The following is a 24,281-nucleotide window of genomic DNA, read 5'->3' as shown; positions in this document are numbered from 1 at the left end:
TATACAGAATGGGATACAAATGGCAACATCTAAATATCTTCGTTTTTAATGATTGTATGAAAAAAAAACTACACAGTAGTTGAAGTTGAAGTTTTCTGAAAGTCTTCTTTTAAATAAGATTTCAAGGTCATCATTATTTTTTTGTGGGACCATATATTTGATAATACATTAATCTATCCATCTCGATATTCTCTATAAAGATTTAGTTTAACAGTTACTTTAACTCTAATTTCTCAAATTGGAGGTATAAAAGGCAAGGAGGACGTAAATACAAGGAGACCGTTTCGCATCTTTCCTTGTTTTCCATATATTGTTGAATCTTGTTTATCGTAATTCATGATAATAAATATCAGGATAGTAGGAAAAGAGCTTTCCGTATACTAGTGTCATATATTTCAAATCAAATAGTACAAACGAACAATTGGATGCTACATAAAATCTTACGCGTTCCATAGCTTTCTTGTCACATATTATATTTCTTAATATATTTTTTAATATATATGTCTTCATATAAATAGTTTCTCCGAGTTAATTTCATTTTGTAGTTCAAACCATCTAAGTCTTTTCTTGAGAGCTTCTGTAAAGTATATCTTCAAAGTAAATCTTCGTCAGTAAATTCGCCCGTTCCTTAGCCAGGGTTTCATTTATAAAATCTTGAAGAATATCGTTGATATCTACTTGTATGTCGTTATTATGTATTTTATCAATTTGAAACCAATTCATCATAGCGACTCTGTCGCATCCTCCGCATACTGATAATCTATTCAGGGTTGCAAGTTCTTCATCTATGTCCTTTTTTATTATTTCGAAGTCTTCCGAACTTTGTTCGCTTTCATGCTTCAAACGCATGTCCCACTCATTTTTCAGTATTACATTACTGACACTTGACGCATCATATACCATGCGACAACAATCGCTCATGTTTAATTCGTAATGGTTATCTATCAGTTCTTTCTCTGTACTGCAGTTAGATAATGAGATTAATGTTTCCAGGAATTCTTTTCGGTACATTCGCTTGAAACATGTGATTATTCCATGATCCATTGGTTGTATGAGCGGTGCAACGTCAAATAGAAAGTACCTGATTTTAACAAATTCATCTTTTGTACTTATTATCCTGCTATTGTGATGCGCGTCAGAGTTATCTACCAACGACAGAGTCTTCTCTCTGTGTCCGTTTTTAGTTATCTTTCTTTAACTGGTTTTAAGAAATATGGATCGAACCATTCATGGAACATGCAACTGTCCATCAAAGGTTTGATGCTAGCTTTGTAGATGGTTGACAGATCGTTTATATTGAAAGTGTCGAAGTATGTAGCTTTTATAACTGTGCCGATTATTAGTATCGGCAACTTGTGACATTCGGTAATATTTGCACAAAGAAATATGGTAATTTGATCCTTGCGTATTTTTTGCTTTGCTGTCGATATCTCGCTGTGAAAGATCAAAGTTTTTTCTGGTACTGCTCTTCACATTAGTTTTGTGTTATCGGCATTGTAAACTTTCTCCGATGTGATCTCTTCGTTTTGCAGAAGTTTGTTAAAATCAGCTTTAAAGAAATCCTCTGTAGCTTTATTGCGTTTCGAAAATCTTTATTGATATTCTCTTCAAGCGGATGTCAATGAATATTTTCGGAATCCAAGTAAGGCTACAGAGGATATTATCAAAGCTGATTTCGGCAATTAACCTATCGACATTTCTTATATGTTGATTCCTGCCGTGTCCGGTCAAAATGATCTTTTTTTAAGTAATAATTTAGTAATAGTTTAGTAATAATTTTTAATAGTTTTTATGATTTAACTTAGATAACGTTACTTTATAAGAAAATATATATAAAATGATAAACTTTCAGAAAATTTACTTTTATTTCATTTCAACTATAGACTTAAATAAAATTACACTTTTATTTATATAGAGATCGGTCCCATACTGTAGATACCATTACAAATTTGTTGGTTCGTAAACGTTGGCTTCTTCCTCTCTTCTTATCAAATCGTATAAAACTCGTAATTTTAGCAAAGTCATGATCGTGGAATAGGTTATGGTTTATGACAAGATTACTTGTGATAGCCTTTTCTTTGTACCGATTGCATTTATTACAAGAGTAAATAAAATATTTTATCGAGCGGCCAAATCAACCGCCCGCGGTAGGCAAGACAGACTACAAATATTTCTTAGAAGGAAAAAAAAAAGAGCGAATTAGAAATAAATATCGACGAATATATTGTATGCATGTTTTATGAAAAGTCATAGGTTAGGAAGCGATATGATAAATAAGGTTATTAATTGAATAAGGTTAATTAAATAAGGATAGTTAGATAATGTTAATTGAATAAAAATAATTAAATAAGGATAATTAAATAATGTTAATTAAACAAGGTTAATTAAATAAGGATATTAATTGAATAAGGTTAATTAAATAAGGATAATTAAATAATGTTAATTAAACAAGGATAATTGAGGTTACGTTTATATAAGATTAGATTTGAGTAGATTAAATTTAATTATAATATTTTAATTTAGTATAATACATTAAGTAGATTAGATTTGAAAAAAGATCAATTTGACCAGCAGTGGTAGGTTTAGTATTTAGAAAACTTCTGCAAGACGATGGGAACACATTGGAGGATGTTGACATTGCCGATAATACAAGACTAATGTTGAAAAATCAGTGCCAGAAAAAGCTATGATCTTTCGCAGTGAGAAATCGACAGCAAAGCAAGAAACACGCAAGGATCAAGTTACCACATTTCTTTGTGAAAATGTTACCGAATGCCACAAGTTGTCGGTACTAATAATCGGCACAGTTATAAAAGTTCCATATTTCGATACTTTCAATATAAACGATCTGTCAACCATCTACAAAGCTAGCATCAAGCCTTTGATGAACAGTAACATGTTCAATGAATGGTTCGATCCATATTTCTTAAAATCAGTTAAATGAAGACAACTGAAGACGCGTACAGAGAAAAGATTCCGATGTTGGTGGATAACTTTGATGCATATTACGATAGCGGGATCATAAATGCGAAAGATGAATTTGTTCAACTCACGAACTTTCCATTTGATGCTGCACCGCTCATACAATCAATGGATCGTGGAATAATCGCATGTTTCAAGCGAATGTACTGAGAAGAATTGCTGGAAACATTAATCCCATTTACTAACTGCAATACTGAAGACAATGAATGAATGGTTCGAAAAATGTTTCTTAAAATCAGTTAATACAGTGCGAGTATTATACAACGTTCAGGTAACAAAACGTTCGGATAATGTATGTATGTATGTATGTATGTGTATATGTGTGTATATAATCCAAGTTCTATTGTATATTAAAATAACAAGCAATATTCGACCAAGGGTATGGAAGCAAGCAGCATGAAAGTTAGAATTTACTATGAGATTATTGTAAGAATAATAAGAATAATTTTATTTGCAAATAGTTTACAAATAAATGGTTTTTATGGATTATATTATACTTCTCATATAAAATGATTCATACTAGTGCTGTTTGATTCATTTTAAACTTATAATTTAATAGTTGATCTGACGATTTTCATTAATAAAGAATGTAGGACGCGATTAATAACTCATTTACGTAAAACTTTTGTACATTGATCCCTCTAATTGTATGTACTGTCCATATAACAAATGTGTGAGTGGCATAATTTAACAATTAGTCGCTGTTATGATATAAAGATTATTGTATATGTATAAATGTATCGGTGATTATGAAAGTAGCTTAAGTCACGTCTTTTTTGTTTCGAGATAGTTAAAGCTTGAACGCATGATGTGAATCATGTTTAATGATACGTTTCGATTACTGTTACTTTGCAAAGATGGTTTCAAGTTATTGTGATTTAAATAGACATGACGCAAAATAAATGATAAGCTCCTTTCTTTTTTTAGATTCTCCACTTAGATTATTTTCATAATCATCGACACAAATATGCACGTACTGATCTATTTGTCAACATTATCTTACATCGTCAACGTATGATCAAATTTAATTGTATGTTCGTGCTGTAGAAATCTGTACTAACTGTATTTATTAAATTAATATCTTTGTACTTGACATATGTTTTGTTCAAAACTTTAGCTACATGTATTTTAGAGGTGAACAAAAGAAAATAAATGGAAAGTTTATTATATACTACAAATTTTGTGTATTCAATTTACGCGCTGCGTAGCAACGACCGTGTAGTGTCGGACTCCTACCGACTAAAACCCCACGGTGGTCATCCCGACGTTCAGAGGTGCACCCGGGGTCTCTTGCGAATCACTACCGAGTGCAACCTCGTCGTCTATCTCCCTGCCATTGTAGTTGTCTAGGGAGGCGTCCCGGCTTGAGTTGGGAAGCTAGGGGGGCGACCACTCCCCCTAGCGCCACGCCCCTGCGTCGTGCGGAGCCTCTGCGATGTTGGTGCGACGATCTACTGGGATCGGCTCTTCTCTCCCGGTCTCTTTCTGCCCTCTCCTTTTTCTGTATGACCTCCTCGCAGTAGGTGCGGACAGCATTAAACTCCTGGGGCCCACGGAGCATGGCCTCGACGACCGCTTCCGGGGCTAACCTCTCGGCGATGTCGAGCTGCAGGACGCGACGTTCATGCACCCGACAGAGCTCGAGGGCCCGCAGCTCGAACGGGGGGGAACGCCGCCAGCACTGTCGCCGACTCGTAGGATATTGTTCGATATCCTCTGGCTATTCGGATAGCGATCGTCCTTTGCAGTCTCCTCACCAGGGTACGACTGCGACGGTTGGCCATCAGATCTTGGGCCCACACCGGTGCCCCATAGAGGACCCGGGACCGGATCACTCCCTCGTAGAGTCGGCGGACTCCCGACGTGTATTCAATTTACCTAAGAAATTAGAAATGCATTTTGGTACAAAATTATTTATATTTACATATCAGTATAATTTTTTCCCCTAAATATAAATTTGCAGTAAATATCTTGCAACTGTTACGTATATTTTCAGATTGGGTTCAAATTTTGCAAAATATAGTCTTGGTAATCGTGTCTCGTTATAGTGGCAGCGAAATAGCAAAATTTTAAAATACGTACAATCTTCAGATAAAAGCTTTTTTATAACAGGAATACGAATACTTTTGCAAGTCACTGTATATGTACAGCAGGTGCGACAGATAGGCAAATACTTATATATACACAGAAATAAAAATTAATGAAAAAATTCATGATATAGCAATAATATTTTCCCAAGATAGAAATATGTGCATACTATCATTAACTAATATTAATGTTAATATTATCTCCTCAGATTTCATTTTTATCCAATAACATCTTGTAATCTATTTGGTATATTTTTCATTGAAAAAGAAATACATTGTTTTCTGTTCTCTTTTTAAAGATTCCTTGAGATATTATTTTAATGATGTACGATATTGGTGCATCTATTTTCCAAGTTCCTATCATACGTGTTCATTTATGTGATTGTGAAATACTAGCTGTTGTTTGGTAAGTCTGCATGTAGACGTCATTGACGCATTATACGTTACCTTGTACATTGGATCATGACCTTATTGGGAATAAAATGCGTTTCGAAATCCTAATATGTCAGCACTTTTTTTTGTACAAATTGTTCTTTATAATACAGTAGAACGTTTATAGAACGGTTATACGGACTAATTGAAGGACAAGAGTACGGATAAGAATTTTCGAACTTTCGGATAACAAAATAGACACTTTGCTGATGTTTATCTTTATATTTGTATTTCAAGGAAGAACATGGAATTAAAAAAATACGGAATGCAACTAACGAAACTAAATATTTGACTAAAGATTTATTGATTTCGAATCCTTTTAGCTACGTAATCGCTCAACTTCCCTTGCAGATTTAATTCGATAAAATTACATTTCTTTTGTACCTCGTATTATCCGAACCCCACACCTAAAGCCTAAAATACTTCAAAATGTTGGGAATGTCATCATTGCTGTTATATTCGTGTTCCAATTCATTATTCCAAGCACACATAACAATGGTACCATAGTCAATTATTGAAGAAGTTTCATCACATTGTAACCGTTCTATCACGTCGCGTCGACATTATCACAATCACTGAATCCTGGTATTGTACTCAATGCAGAAGGAGCTTCTTTTATATCTTTCGTAATATTATCTTCCATTTCTTCTTTATGGTGTCTTCAGCGTAGTTTACTAGCTTTTTTCGTGTTCTTTTTAGCGTCGTACATTTAACACCCAAACAAGTTTACGTCGCCGTATGACAGCAATCCTTTAAAAATTGCTTGCAAAGCTGTATGACCCTTCCGTCGGTATTATCGTTGGTTGTAACAAATGTTTTTCTATAGAAGATCGAATTGTTTGTGTACGAAACGTGTTCGGATAATCGTGATTTCATTGTATAAATTTTTATTTTCAAGCGTGATAAAGAACGTGTTCGCAGCTGTTAATCCGAACATCTCGTTTGCCGTTGAATGGGAAAGAGTTTTTGCGCAATTTGCAGAAAATCTCCATGTGTCGTTGTATCTTCCTGCTGAAACTAGAGCTTACCGTGTTCCCCGGTATCGGGAAATTCTAGCAATATACATGTATCTCCCAGTGACATTCTCCTCTTACTGTCACAGTCCGATTATTTTCCTCAAAGTAAGGTTCAATGATACCGAAAGGCGAAACTGGACGCTCAGTTGTTACTTCGACATTAAATTGAACAAGACTTAGCCTCTTTACAAATCTGAGATGAATTCAATACAGAGAATCCTACGCAACTGGGCCAAACTGTGTTTTTAAAACTTGTTCTCTTCGCTCATTCTTCACGTTCGTATTCTATGAATACAGAACTTATGCAATTAATATTACTCATTATGTATTATACATATATTTTACTAATTTTTGCCTACCGGCTATAGGATGATATTGATCTATATAGATTTTTCACACACGCTCTCATTCAACTTCAATATACACCCTATACTAGACTATTACCTATTGTTCATTACGATTTAAAATTTGCTAAATCACTTTGATTTATTAGCAGATGTAGAATATTTACGTTGTCTTCCGCTGCATTAAGAATATTTTCCCATTTTTTCTTCGCCTTCTTTCAAACAGATTATTATACGAGCTACTTTATAATACTTTTGCAAATTTTATAGTTTCTTTTTATCTTAATCTGCTTCGTTTTCTATTCCTATCCTTTCATTCCTATCCTTCTTCTAATCTTCCCTGTTATTGTATAACTTGTATAAATAATGCTTGTGTCACGTCGCAGGCACAAAAGATCGCGAAATTAACAAATCGCAGGTGATATCCTCGCGCCGCGGCACGAATGAAATGATTCTTTCACAAATAGGGTGAAGAAAATAGAATTTGATACGCAAAGATCAAATTTATTATAGAAAATCCAACTGAGTAACGGTTACAACGGATAGATTCGAAATATCACAATAGACTGTATTTACGCTCGTTTAGGAAGGTCGCTCTACCGAGGATCTAGTCCCTTTGGAGGGGGTCTCGTTAATCCATTGTTTCAACGGGTGTGGCCTTCAGAGTGTTCGGTCTATTTATTTACTAATCAGATGATTTCCTTGAGTGTGTGACATTGCCCCCTTCTTAGATTCGCTTTACTCCGTGGAAGCGTATGGTTCTGGTGGGTCGTCTGATTTGGATGACCCCGCTATTTTCATCATCTGCGATGATTTGGTAAGTGACCGTCCTTGGTGCTGTTGATGTTTGATCGATCCTGTTTACTCGAGCGGTAGGACAGAGTATTCTGATACATACATTTTTGGCAAGTGATCGGTGTAGACATTCGAAAAGTTTACATTTGTACATTTTTCGTAGGAATGATAATATAATGGTTTCCTGTCTGCAAAGGCACGAACATCAATCCTTCCAATTTGAAGACAGCAGTTGGGCAAGTTTTGACTGTCTGTTGATTATTAATTAATTTTGACCCGCATTCTGGTGAATTTTATTGCGTTCGGTTGAATTCTTTTAGTCTAGGTAGTGACTATCGGCTAAAATTATGTATTGTTCTGAGTTGGTTAATATCAAGTCAGTTTCCATTATACAGAATTACAGAGAATACAGAGATTTGTTTGAAAGGTATCGGATAAATTTTAGTTATTTTACATTCATTGTGGTTTTCAATCTTGTGTATATTGTTGGCAAGGTTTTCGAGTTGATCTGTTTTGGTGTCGTCTACCACGCGTTTGATAAGTGCGGTTTGGTATTTCAATTTCTCGCGCGCATTGTATAGAAACGAAACCTCGCCGCCTCAACAATCAAGAATCGACTATTATTTCACTTTAATATAATTTGTTCTAATTTTGTACGTTTATGTCTACGTTTAAATACGTTTATTTAAATCATTGATTTTGTTTTGTACAGTTCATTGATTAATTGTAGAAATGAATAATAGAATAATTAGCATTCTATTCTATGTTTTTTTTTTTTTTTTTTTTTCATACATTAATGTTTAGTAACATTTGATTTATGATATGACAATCATGTATACCACATATATATATCAATGGTATAAATATATACATAGACATGCAATATTTAACGTAATACAACTAAATTATACGTAATTCTATGGTTTCCTTTAAGAATGCTAAGGTTGAACTAGGCGCGATTAAACAAGAAATCATTACTTTCAGAGAGTTCAAATATCTTCAACGTTTCTTTTATTTTAAATAACTTTTTTTTCTTGATCTGTATTGCAAAATAGAGTTTTGAACAATTCGATAAAATAATTAATACATTCTCAATTGAAATTGAAATATTTCATATATTATGTGAATTGTAAATTCTCAACGAGAAAATCGCAGGGTCACTAAATCTATCACGCGTTGTAATCTATCAACTTGATCAATTGGATCGTTAAGGCCTACTATAAGGGTGATATCTATTTGTTTGTTGTACAGATAGCAATCGTCGATGTGTTCCAAGAAAATGTTGGCGTAATTTAGTGGTTTTACCACTAGATCGCTTTTAATGTATTCGAGTGTTATAATGATCCATGTTATGGTTTTCTTCCTGAAAAGTAGGGTTTTAGCCTGTTACCGTGGATTCTTTGCGTGTGACCGTTGGAATATTCGATAAGGTAGGTGGGTGGATTGGAGGAGAGGATTTCTGCAGGTCCTAGCCACTCGTGATCTAGTTTGTTGGTTTTGTGATCGTTATGTACCCATACTTTGTCTTTTACTCGGAATATAGTTTGTGTTTTAATAATTTTTCGAATTTGATCTCTTTGATACCGCCTTTTGTTTGATTCAGTGATTTCTCTCGCTTTCGCTATATAGGCATTATGTCGGTTCCTCCAGAGTTTAAATAATTGATCTTTAGTTAGGGTGGGGGTGTTTGATATCGAGGATGGCATGTTAGCTTGTCGTCCAAATGTTAGTTCGAATGGGGTGTGTCCGGTCGTTTCGTGTACTGAAGTATTATATCCCATACATATCAGTTTTAAATTTTCGTCCCAGTCGTTCTGTCGGTCGGTCGTACAAGTTCGAATGAGATCTTTTACCACAGCATGTGTCCGTTCAAGAGATCCGTTAGATTGAGGGTGGAAAGAAGTAGTTTTTACGTGTCGAATTTTGAAAGCCTCTTCGAATGTATCCATCAGTTTACATACGAAATTTCGTCCCATGTCCGTGAGGATACTTTTCGGTGCAGAAAATATATATATATATATAGTGATCCAGGAGTTCGTTAATAATCGAGTTGGCTGTTTGGTCTTTTAAAGGTATAAGAACGAGATATTTGGTTAATTGGTCTTGGATAGATAGGATAAATTGGTTGCCTCGTCTGGTTTTGGTTAGGGGTCCGAATGTGTCCATTGCGATTTTATCATTAGGGTTAACGGGTGTGTCAGTTATTAGGGGTTGCTCTTTGGCCCTAATACGGTTTAATTTTTCTCGTTGGCAGGTTTCGCAGTTTTGTATAAATTCTGTAACGTCCTGCTCTAGGTTCGTCCAGTGATGGTGTTCTTGTATTCGTTTCACGGTGCGATGTATACCTAAGTGTCCTACTATTTCGTTATGGTTCTCGCGCAGTATAGTTTGTTTTTGTTCGTTGTCGTAGTCTACTGGCGGATCTTGTCCAAATACCAATTTTATTTGAGGGAACCTAGTTGTTAGAAACCTTAACATGAGTTGAATGTTAACCTTTTCTAATGTACTGAAGCTATTGTCATTTATTCCTATATGCAAGTGTCCAGTCTGGTTAATAAAGTGTTTAGTTAATTGATGTAACCAGTGCTGTTCGTCAAAGTCTCCTAATTCGGTCTTTGTAATTTGTTTAAAGTGTGGTCTGTTAATCTTTTGAGTTATTGGGGCTGGGGTGATATTTGTTTTCCAGTCGATATATTCGTCGTAATAGTTCGGGTTTTCTAAGCCAGATTGAATTTCTTCATTGGTGATAGGATACAATCGGGACAGAGCGTCTGCAGCTGTATTTTCTTTTCCCTTTTTGTATTCTATTTCATAATCATACTCCTCGAGTCTCAAGCGCCATCGCATGAGTCTCGATGAGGGATCCTTAACATTTTTTAGCCACTTCAAAGCTTGATGATCACTTTGAATCTTAAATTTTCTACCAAGCAAATATTGTCTCAGTCTTTTGATTGACCATACTATCGCTAGTAACTCCTTTTCGGTTGTGGAATAGTTTTTCTCAGGAGGGTTTAGGGTTCGGGATATGTAACAGCATGGATGTCCGTCCTGGGAGAGTATTGCTCCTAATCCGTCGTTACTTGCGTCTGTTATTAACGTGAATGTTTTTTCAAAGTCCGGGTATTGCAATACAGGGGCTTCACAGAGTTTTTGTTTCAGTGTGTCAAATGCAAGCTGTTGTTTATCGGTCCAGTGGAATGGAGTGTCTTTCTTTGTGAGGTCCGTCAGTGGTTTCGCGATTTTGGAAAAATTGCGTATAAATTTCCTATAGTACCCAACGAGTCCTAAGAATGATCTTACGTGAGTCGCGGTTTTTGGTATTTTAAAATCATTCACGGCCTGGATCTTTTCGGGGTTAGGCTTTACTCCTTCTTTTGTTACTACGTGCCCTAAATACTCTAACTCTGGTTTTAAAAATTCGCATTTGTCTGGTTGTATTTTTAACCCTAAATTTTCTAATTTGTCTAATACAATAGCTAGATTTCGCTTGTGTTCTTGGATGGTGCTTCCGAATATTATGATATCGTCTAAGTATACAAAGCAGTTATTTCCTACCAAGCCCCGTAGCGCGGTATCCATCATGCGTTGGAACGTTGCCGGTGCATTTTTGAGTCCAAAGGGCATGCGATTATAGTGAAAGTGAGCTTGTGGGGTTGAGAACGCAGTATATTTTTTTGACTTTTGTTCCATAGGTATCTGGTGAAATCCTGACGAGAGGTCTAGGGCTGAGAAAAATTTAGCCTTGCCTAAATGATCGAGTATCTCGTCCGCATTCGGTAAAGGATACGCGTCTTGATCTGTTTGCTCGTTTAACTTCCGAAAGTCTATAACAATCCTCCACTTTTGTTTACCCGATGCGTCTAATTTCTTTGGAACTACCCAAATTGGTGCGTTATATGGACTATCCGATGGTTCAATGATGTGTTTGTGTAACATGTCGTTGATTTGAGTCTCGATTTCTTTTTTATGACATTCGGGCGGTCTATAAGATTTGACGTTTATGGGTTTGTCTGTTTTGAGCGTGATCGTATGTTCGGTTAAGTTAGTGCATGGTAGTGAGTCTGTTTCCATGTTAAAAACGTCTAAGTAGTTAAGAAGGATTTTCTCAAGAGGTTCTCGAACTTCTGGATCAATATGTTTAGTGCGTATTACTCGCGCAAATTTATTAATTTGTGTTAATCTATCCGGTTTTTCTATCTCGTTTGTAATATGGCAGATTTGCTTACCAGTGTTGATAAAGCATACTGTGGTGGGCTTTCCTCCGATGTATTGGGTTGAGGTTAAAGTTTCGCCTGGTCCTATCTCGTTATCGGTGCTCTGGAAAGGTAATGTGATCTCGTCTAGGGTCAGTTTATCGTTAGTGACGTTATATCGGTACTTCTTAAGGAATGGGAGTCCGATTATTCCGTCTCCGATTAGGGGAAAATTGCCAGGAACTATATGGAACTGATGATCCTTCTTGAAAATATTTAGGTTACAAACTTTGTTTGTGGTGTGTTTGTCGTTTCCCATTAGGAAAGTCTTTGGACTGGAGGTTTGAGCGTTCAGTGAAGTGGTTTCTTTTATGAGATTTATTCCTGCTACAGTATCGACGAGAAATCTGGCTCTTTTTCCGTCTCTTCGTTGCAACACGATCGACAATAATCTTCCGGTGGTGGTACAGTTAACTCTTGGGATGTTTCTTCTCGGTTCTCCGTTGTCTGGTTTACTCGAGGTGGAAGTTTTCCTTGGTTGGCAAATGGAAAATTTTGGGGGTAACAACCTCCGGCCGTGTGTCCGGTTCGTAAACACTTGGGACACTTCGGTTTCACGTGGTCGTCTAATGGTCGCCCAGATGACCGAGCAAAACTTCGCAGTCGTGGGTCTGTAACATTTTGCTTGGGTGCCGGTATGGTGTTGTAAGATTGGTTCCTTGGGCGATTGGCGACATGATTCGCTTCCCGTAGCCATTGTTCTCGATCAGCGGCTAGTTGTTAGGCAAGGTTCAGGTTTTTCGGGTCGCTAACCACTACCATCTGTCCTATTTCATGTCGTAGGTTGAGTAAATATGTTTTAAGCGCCTCGCGTTCTTCAATATCTATGGCTATGCGTCGTTCGGTTGGTGTACGATTTTCGTTTTGAACTGCGTAATTCAGTTCATTGAGCTGTTGTCGGAATCTAGAGTTGAAAGATTGCACACTTTCTGTTGCCCCTTGTTTTAAATTCTTTAGTCTCTCCCTACAATTGCTGATAGTTGTTGGTGTTTGCACATGTTGTCTCAAGCACGAATACAATTCTTCGAACGAGTCAATCCTTAGATACCGTATGTTTCTTTTCGCATCACCGATAATTCTTTGGATCAATATAAGGTCTAATAATAGCTCTCTTTCACTTGCCTTACATCTGGCTCTTGCTTTGCGGACCGATCAGATGAAATCTTCAACGCCTACGTCATCTCGACCCCGTAGTGTCTCGATAGTTTGTATGGCCTTGTCTGCGTCAAGCCCTTGGTCTTCGTTGCGGTCGTTTCTCTGTCTAGTCGTAACGTGATTACTTCGTTGTTTTCGTGAAACATTTGGTTCGTCGGTTTCGTCGTCTGTCATTTGGTCAACACCGGTTGCTAAAGGCGTGCTCGTGAGCGGTTGGTCAGTTTCGGTGTCGCACCTTAGTTCCATAGCCTTTGCAAGGCCTCGTATTTCTTTGGCCCGACTTCTATCACAAGTTTCCGCGAATTCTTTTATATTGTTAATATTTTGATCCGTATTACTTTTGAAGTTTCTGAACTCGTGAATCAGATTTTGAAGTTGTTCGAGTATAGTCATAATTGATTCACTCTGCTTTGCCGTATTCATGTCAGTTGGATTCATCTTGATAGACGCGATATTTTCAGAAGGAAAATATTCTTTTGATCAAGGAGGTGACCGTGGTCCTTCGCTGTAAAATCCGTAGACTTCCCTTTGAAGTTTCCTCTTGATGCGATGAATGGATCCTGGCAGGATCGCCAATTTTGTCACGTCGGAGACACAAAAGATCGCGAAATTAACAGATCACCGGTGATGTTCTCGCGCCGCGGCACGAACGATATGATTCTTTCACGAATAGGGTGAAGGAAATAGAACTCGATACGCAAAGATTAGATTTATTGCAGAAATCCAACAGAGTGACGGTTACAACAGATAACTTCGAAATGCTACGACAGACTGTTTTACGCTGGTTTGGGAAGGTTCCTCTACCGAGGACCTAGTCCCTGTGGGAGGGTCTCGTTAGTCTATTGTTTCAACGGGTGTGGCTTTCAGAGTGTTCGGTCTATTTATTTACTAATCAGATGATTTCCTTGAGTGTGTGACACTTGCAATCTTTTTGTAAGATCTTTCGTTTGATAGATAGATAGATATGTTTCATATATTTCTATATACAATAATAAATAAACAAATAAATAAATAAATAAATAAATATATATGTCGGGTTGGGGTTAACACTTGGATTTGGGGCGTGTAAAGAATCTGCGCCAGGGTCGCTCATCGTCGGTGTACGATCGATGATATCTTTTATTGTCGCAAATACAAGATAAACTACCGGTGTCGATACTCGAACGATAATGACAATGATCGCGGGGTCGGTATAGCGAATCCACGGCCCACGGGATAACTGATCTACTTTACTTCAAAGTCTAAGTCGAACTCGACTTACTCCTTGTGATGCAAGGATCGCTTGATTAACGCTTTACTAAGACGTAGATTATTCACTGATCGTACAAACACAATAGGTATCCAACTAGTGCAACTGTAAGAAAAAGAATGCCTCTCCGTCGCGACGACGCTGCAGAGGAAAACTATGGTGGGATGTGCCTAAGGGCACGAGGTCATAGGATTCGTCAAAGAAAACCTCCGCTCGGAGGGTGAGGGAAATAGACGTTGCTGTTAATTGGTTAATCTCCATGTTGGTAGTTAGAAAAGGATGCTAGCCGCTCTCGAGAGAGAGCTCCTAGCGGGAAACGTCGTACGTGAGGAAAGCAGATCTCACGTATCTTGATGCAATAGGTGACAGATATACTGGCTGATATAATAAAGACTGTTTTCCAATCTAAAGGACTTTAGTTAACCAGATCCTAAGGTCTGTAACGGTTTCTCAGACTATCTGAACATAAACTGCGAATGATACGTCGGCATCTGGCGACCATCTCACCCAAAGAATGGGGTCTGTGCGTGGCCGCCGGAATGTCTCATTGTCAAGTGCCGGTACGGCCAATTCTTTAAACCAAAGCTATGTAACTTCGTATCGCTGGTAGGTGGAACGTTCATCCCGTGACCGTGGCTACACTCGACGACCGGTCGTCGCCCCGAGCCCAAGCTCATTGTCTTAAGTTTCGAACGACTGTGTTTGGGTTATTTTGTAAATGCTATTGAGGTTTTTCCAAGTAATTCCAACGGGTGGCCCCGTTGTGCTTTCATCTCCGACATATACTATTACCATATAACGTAAAACGTTACCTAGCATTACGCTATAACGTATAACGTTATATTCCATTACCTTACAACGTATAACGTTATATGCTATTACCTTATAACGTTATACGTTATATATTGTCACCTTATAACGTTATACGTTATACACTATTACCTTATAAGGTATAACGTTATATGCTATATCCTTATAACGTTACACGTTATATATTGTTACCTTATAACGTATAACGTTATGTAGCATTACGTTATAACGTATAACGTTATATACTATTACCTAATAACGTATAACGTTATGCAGCATTACTTTATAGCTTATAACGTTGTATACTATTACGTTATAACGTATAACGTTATGTAGCACTACCATATAACGTATAACGTTATAAACTATTACCTTTTAACGTATAACGTTATGTAGCATTACGTTATAACGTATAACGTCATATACTATTACCTTATAGCGTATAACGTTATGTAGCACTACGATATAACGTATAACGTTATATTCTGTAACCATATAACGTATAACGTTATATACTGTAACCTTCTAACGTATAACTTTATATACTATTATCTTATTACGTATATCGTTATATACCATTACCTTATAACGTATAACGTTATGTAGCATTACGTTATAACGTATAACGTTCTATACTATTACGTTATAACGTATAACGTCATGTAGCATTACGTTATAACGTATAACGTTATATTCTATTACCTTATAACGTATAACGTTATATGCTATTACCTTATAACGTTATACGTTATATATTGCTACCTTATAACGTTATACGTTATATACTATTACCTTATAAGGTATAACGTTATATGCTATATCCTTATATCGTTACACGTTATATATTGTTACCTTATAACGTATAACGTTATGTAGCATTACGTTATGACGTATAACGTTATATACTATTACCTAATAACGTATAACGTTATGCAGCATTACTTTATAGCGTATAACGTTGTATACTATTACGTTATAACGTATAACGTTATGTAGCACTACCTTATAACGTATAACGTTATAAACTATAACCTTTTAACGAATAACGTTATGTAGCATTACGCTATAACGTATAACGTCATATACTATTACCTTATAGCGTATAACGTTATGTAGCACTACCTTATAACGTATAACGTTATATACTATTACCTTTTAACGTATAACGTTATGTAGCATTACGTTATAACGTATAACGTCATATACTATTACCTTATAGCGTATAACGTTATGTAGCACTACCTTATAACGTATAACGTTATATACTATTACCTTTTAACGTATAACGTTATGTAGCATTACGTTATAACGTATAACGTCATATACTATTACCTTATAGCGTATAACGTTATGTACCATTACGTTATAACGTGTAACGTTGTATACTGTTACGTTATAACGTATAACGTTATGTAGCACTACGTTATAACGTAGAACGATATGTAGCACTACGTTATAACGTATAACGTTATGTAGCATCACGTTACAACGTATAACGTTATGTAGCACTACGTAATAACGTATAACGTTATGTAGCACTACGTTATAACGTATAACGTTATATACTATTACCTTTTAACGTATAACGTTATGTAACACTACGCTATAACGTATAACGTTATATTCTGTAACCATATAACGTATAACGTTATATACTGTAACCTTCTAACGTATAACTTTATATATTATTATCTTATTACGTATATCGTTATATACCATTACCTTATAATGTATAACGTCATGTAGCATTACGTTATAACGTATAACGTTATATTCTATTACCTTATACCGTATAACGTTATGTAGCACTACGATATAACGTATAACGTTATATTCTGTAACCATATAACGTATAACGTTATATACTGTAACCTTCTAACGTATAACTTTATATACTATTATCTTATTACGTATATCGTTATATACCATTACCTTATAACGTATAACGTTATGTAGCATTACGTTATAACGTATAACGTTCTATACTATTACGTTGTAACGGATAACGTCATGTAGCATTACGTTATAACGTATAACCTTATATACTATTACCTTAAAACGTATAACGTTATATGCTATTACCGTATAACGTTATACGTTATATATTGTTACCTTATAACGTTATACGTTATATACTATTACCTTATAAGGTATAACGTTATATGCTATATCCTTATATCGTTACACGTTATATATTGTTACCTTATAACGTATAACGTTTTGTAGCATTACGTTATAACTTATAACGTTATATACTATTACCTTATAACGTATAACGTTTTGTAGCTTTACGTTAAAACGTACAACGTTATATACTGTTGCGTTATAACGTAGAACGTTGTATACCATTACCATATAACGTATAACGTTATGTAGCACTACGTTATAACGTATAACGTTATATACGATAACCTTATATCTTATAACCTTATGCAGCATTATGTTATAACGTATAACGTTATACACAATAACCTTATAACGTATAACGTTATGTAGCATTACATTATAACGTATAACGTTATATACTATTACCTTATATCGTATAACGTTATGTACCATTACGTTATAACGTATAACGTTATATACGATTACCTTATATCTTATAACGTTATGCAGCATTACGTTATAACGCATAACGTTATGTACTATTTCTTTATATCGTAGTACGTTATATAGTGTTACCTTATAACGTATAACGTTATACACAATAACCTTATAACGTATAACGTTATGTAGCATTACGTTATAACGTATAACGTTATATACTATTACCTTATAAAGTATAACGTTATGTAGCATTACGTTAAAACGTACAACGTTATATACTGTTACGTTATAACGTATAACGTTGTATACCATTACCATACAACGTATAACGTTATATACTATTACCTTATAACGTATAACGTTATGTAGCATTACGTTATAACGTATAACGTTATATACCATTACATTATAACGTATAACGTTATATATTATTACCTTATATCTCATAACGTTTTGCAGCATTACGTTATAACGTATAACGTTATATACTATTACCTTATAACGTATAACGTTTTGTAGCATTACGTTGAAACGTACAACGTTATATACTGTTACGTTATAACGTATAACGTTGTATACCATTACCATATAACGTATAATGTTATGTAGCACTACGTTATAGTGTATAACGTTGTATACCATTACCTTATAACGTCTAACGTTATGTAGCATTACGTTATAACGAACAACGTTATATACTATTACTCTATATCATTATACGTTATATACTATTACCTTATAACGTATAACGTTATGTAGCATTACGTTATAACGTATAACGTTATATACCATTACATTATAACGTATAACGTTATATATTATTACCTTATATCTCATAACGTTTTGCAGCATTACGTTATAACGTATAACGTTATATACTATTACCTTATAACGTATAACGTTTTGTAGCATTACGTTGAAACGTACAACGTTATATACTGTTACGTTATAACGTATAACGTTGTATACCATTACCATATAACGTATAATGTTATGTAGCACTACGTTATAGTGTATAACGTTGTATACCATTACCTTATAACGTCTAACGTTATGTAGCATTACGTTATAACGAACAACGTTATATACTATTACTCTATATCATTATACGTTATATACTATTACCTTATAACGTATAACGTTATATATCATTACGTTATAACTTATAACGATATATACTATTACCTTATAAAGTATAACGTTTTGTAGCATTACGTTAAAACGTACAACGTTATATACTGTTACGTTATCACGTATAACGTTGTATACCATTACCATATAACGTATAACGTTATGTAGCACTACGTTATAGTGTATAACGTTGTATACCACTACCTTATAACGTCTAACGTAATGTAGCACTACGTTATAACGTATAACGTTATATACTATTTCTTTATATCGTAATACGTTATATAGTGTTACCTTGTAACGTATAACGTTATGGAGCATTACGTTATAACGTATAACTTTATATACTATTACCTTATAACGTATAACGTTATGCAGCATTACGTTATAACGTATAACGTTATATACTACTTCTTTATATCGTAATACGTTATATAGTGTTACCTCATAACGCATAACGTTATACACAATAACCTTATAACGTATAACGTTATGTAGCATTACGTTATAACTTATAACGTTATAAACTATTACCTTATACCGCATAACGTTATGTAGCATTACGTTATAACGTATAACGTTATATGCGATTACCTTATATCTTATAACGTTATGTAGCATTACGTTATAACGTATAACTTTATATAGTACTACCTTATAACGTATAACGATATGTAGCATTACGTTATAACGTATAACGTTGTATACCATTACGTTATAACGCATAACGTTATGTAGCACTACGTTATAACTTATAACGTTATATACAATTACCTTATAACGTATAACGCTATGTAGCATTACGTTATAGCGTATAACGTTGTATACCATTACCTTATAACGTATAACGTTATGTAGCGTTACGCTATAACGTATAACGTTATACACTATTACCTTATAACGTATAACGATATGTAGCATTACGTTATAGCGTATAACGTTATATACTATTACCTTATATCTTATTACGTTATGCAGCATTACGTTATAAGGTATGACGTTATATACGGTTACCATATATCTTATAACGATATGCAGCATGACGTTATAACGTAAAACGTTATATACTACTTCTTTATATCGTAATACGTTATATAGTGTTACCTTATAACGATAACGTTATACAAATAACCTTATAACGTATAACGTTATCTAGCATTACGTTATAACGTATAACGTTATATACTATTACCTTATATCTTATTACGTTATGCATTATTACGTTATAACGCATAACGTTATATACGATTACCTTATATCTTATAACGTTATGTAGCATTACGTTATAACGTATAACTTTATTTACTACTACCCTATAACGTATAACGATATGTAGCATTACGTTATAACGTATAACGTTATACACTATTACCTTATAACGTATAACGGTATGTAGCATTACGTTATAACGCATAACGTTATATACCATTACGTTATAACGCATAACGTTATGTAGCATTACGTTATAACATATAACGTAATATACAATTACCTTATAACGTATAACGTTATGTAGCATTACGTTATAGCGTATAACGTTATATACTATTACCTTATAACTTATTACGTTATGCAGCATTACGTTATAACGTATAACGTTGTATACTACTTCTTTATATCGTAATACGTTATGTAGTGTTACCTTATAACTCATAACTTTATACACAATAACCTTATAACGTATAACGTAGTATACTATTACGCTATAACGTATAACGTTATGAAGCATTATGTTATAACGTCTAATGTTATGTAGCATTACGTTATAACGTATAACGTTATATACTATTACCTTATATCGTTATACGTTATATGCTGCTACCTTATAACGTTATACGTTATATACTATTACCTTATAACGTATAATGTTTTGTAGCATTACGTTAAAACGTACAACGTTATATACTGTTACGTTATAACGTATAACGTTGTATACCATTACCATATAACGTATAACGTTATGTAGCACTACGTTATAGCGTATAACGTTGTATACCATTACCTTATAACGTCTAATGTTATGTAGCATTACGTTATAACGTATAACGTTATATACTCTTACCTTGTATCGTTATACGTTATATACTGTAACCTTATAACGTTATACGTTATATACTATTACCTTATAACGTATAACGTTATATGCTATTACCTTATAAAGTATAACGTTATATATTAATACCTTATAACATATAACGTTATGAAGCATTACGTTATAACGTATAACGTTATATACTATTACCTTATCACGTATAACGTTATGTGGCATTACGTTATAACGTATAACGTTCTATACTATTACCTTATGACGTAATACGTTATATACTGTTACCTTATAACGTATAACGTTATATGCTATTACCTTATAAAGTATAACGTTATATATTAATACCTTATAACATATAACGTTATATTGCATTACGTTATAACGTATAACGTTATATACTATTACCTTATATCGTATAACGATATGTAGCATTACGTTATAACCTACAACGTTATATACGATTACCTTATATCTTATAACGTTTTGCAGCATTACCTTATAACGTATAACGTTATATACTATTTCTTTATATCGTTATACGTTATATAGTGTTACCTTATAACGTATAACGTTATATACAATAACCTTATAACGTATAACGTTATGAAGCATTACGTTATAACGTATAACGTTATATACTATTACCTTATTACGTATAACGTTGTGTAGTATTACGTTATAACGTATAACGTTATATACTATTACCTTATATCGTATAACGATATGCAGCATTACGTTATAACGTATAACGTTATATACGATAACCTTATATCTTATAACGTTATGCAGCATTACGTTATAATGCATAACGTTATATTCTATTACCTTATAACGTATAACGTTATATGCTATTACCTTATAACGTTATACGTTATATATTGCTACCTTATAACGTTATACGTTATATACTATTACCTTATAAGGTATAACGTTATATGCTATATCCTTATATCGTTACACGTTATATATTGTTACCTTATAACGTATAAAGTTATGTAGCATTATGTTATAACGTATAACGTTATATACTATTACCTAATAACGTATAACGTTATGTAGCATTACGTTATAACGTATAACGTTGTATATTATTACGTTATAACGTATAACGTTATGTAGCATTACGGTATAACGTATAACGCTGTATATTATTACCCTATAACGTATAAAGTTTTGTAGCTTTACGTTAAAACGTACAACGTTATATACTGTTACGTTATAACGTATAACGTTGTATACCATTACCATATAACGTATAACGTTATGTAGCACTACGGTATAGCGTATAACGTTGTATACCATTACCATATAACGTATAACGTTATGTAGCACTACGTTATAACGTATAACGTTATGTAGCACTACGTTATAACGTATAACAATATGTAGCACTACGTTATAACGTATAACGTTATATACTATTACCTTATAACGTATAACGATATGTAGCATTACGCTATAACGTATAACGTCATATACTATTACCTTATAGCGTATAACGTTATGTAGCACTACGATATAACGTATAACGTTATATTCTGTAACCATATAACGTATAACGTTATATACTGTAACCTTCTAACGTATAACTTTATATACTATTATCTTATTACGTATATCGTTATATACTATTACCTTATAACGCATAACGTTATGTAGCATTACGTTATAACGTGTAACGTTATATTCTATTACCTTATAACGTATAACGTTATATACTATTACCTTACAACGTATAACGTTTTGTAGCTTTACCGTAAAACATACAACGTTATATACTGTTACGATATAACGTATAACGTTGTACACCTTTACCATATAACGTATAACGTTATGTAGCACTACGTTATAGCGTATAACGTTATATACAATAACCTTATAACGTATAACGTTATGTAGCATTACGTTATAACGTATAACGTTATATACTATTACCTTATACCTTATAACGTTATGCAGCATTACGTTATAACGTATAACGTTATATACTATTTCTTTATATCGTTATACGTTATATAGTGTTACCTTATAACGTGGAACGTTATATACAATAACCTTATAACGTATAACGTAGTATACTATTACGTTATAACGTATAACGTCATGTAGCACTACGTTATTACGTATAACGTAATATACTATTACCTTATATCGTATAACGTTATGTAGCATTACGTTATAACGTATAACGTTCTATACTATTACGTTATAACGTATAACGTCATGTAGCATTACGTTATAAGGTATAACGTTATATTCTATTACGTTATAACGTATAACGTTATATACTATTACCTTTTAACGTGTAACGTTATGTAGCATTACGTTATAACGTATAACGTTGTATATTATTACCCTATAACGTATAACGTTTTGTAGCTTTACGTTAAAACGTACAACGTTATATACTGTTACGTTATAACGTATAACGTTGTATACCATTACCATATAACGTATAACGTTATGTAGCACTACGTTATAGCGTATAACGTTGTATACCATTATCTTATAACGTATAACGTTATGTAGCATTACGTTATAACGTATAACGTTATATACTCTTACCTTGTATCGTTATACGTTATATACTGTAACCTTATAACGTTATACGTTATATACTATTGCCTTATAACGTATAACGTTATATGCTATTACCTTATAAAGTATAACGTTATATATTAATACCTTATAACATATAACGTTATGAAGCATTACGTTATAACGTATAACGTTATATACTATTACCTTATTACGTATAACGTTATGTAGCATTACGTTATAATGTATAACGTTGTATACTATTAGCTTATATCGTAATACGTTATATACTGTTACCGTATAACGTATAACGTTATATGCTATTAACTTATAAAGTATAACGTTATATATTATTACCTTATAACATATTACGTTATGTTGCATTACGTTATAACGTATAACGTTATATACTATTACCTTATATCGTATAACGATATGTAGCATTACGTTATAACCTACAACGTTATATACGATTACCTTATATCTTATAACGTTTTGCGGCATTACGTTATAACGTATAACGTTATATACTATTTCTTTATATGGTAATACGTTATATTGTGTTACCCTATAACGTATAACGTTATACACAATAACCTTATAACGTATAACGTTATGAAGCATTACGTTATAACGTATAACGTTATATACTATTACCTAATAACGTATAACGTTATGCAGCATTACTTTATAGCGTATAACGTTGTATACTATTACGTTATAACGTATAACGTTATGTAGCACTACCTTATAACGTATAACGTTATAAACTATTACCTTTTAACGAATAACGTTATGTAGCATTACGTTATAACGTATAACGTCATATACTATTACCTAATAACGTATAACGTTGTACATTATTACGTTATAACGTATACCGTTATGTAACATT

Source organism: Bombus fervidus, chromosome 10, assembly GCF_041682495.2.
Source record: "Bombus fervidus isolate BK054 chromosome 10, iyBomFerv1, whole genome shotgun sequence".
Taxonomy (NCBI): Eukaryota; Metazoa; Arthropoda; class Insecta; order Hymenoptera; family Apidae; genus Bombus; species Bombus fervidus.
The sequence above is the reverse complement of the archived record's forward strand: the minus strand, read 5'-3'. Positions refer to the sequence as shown.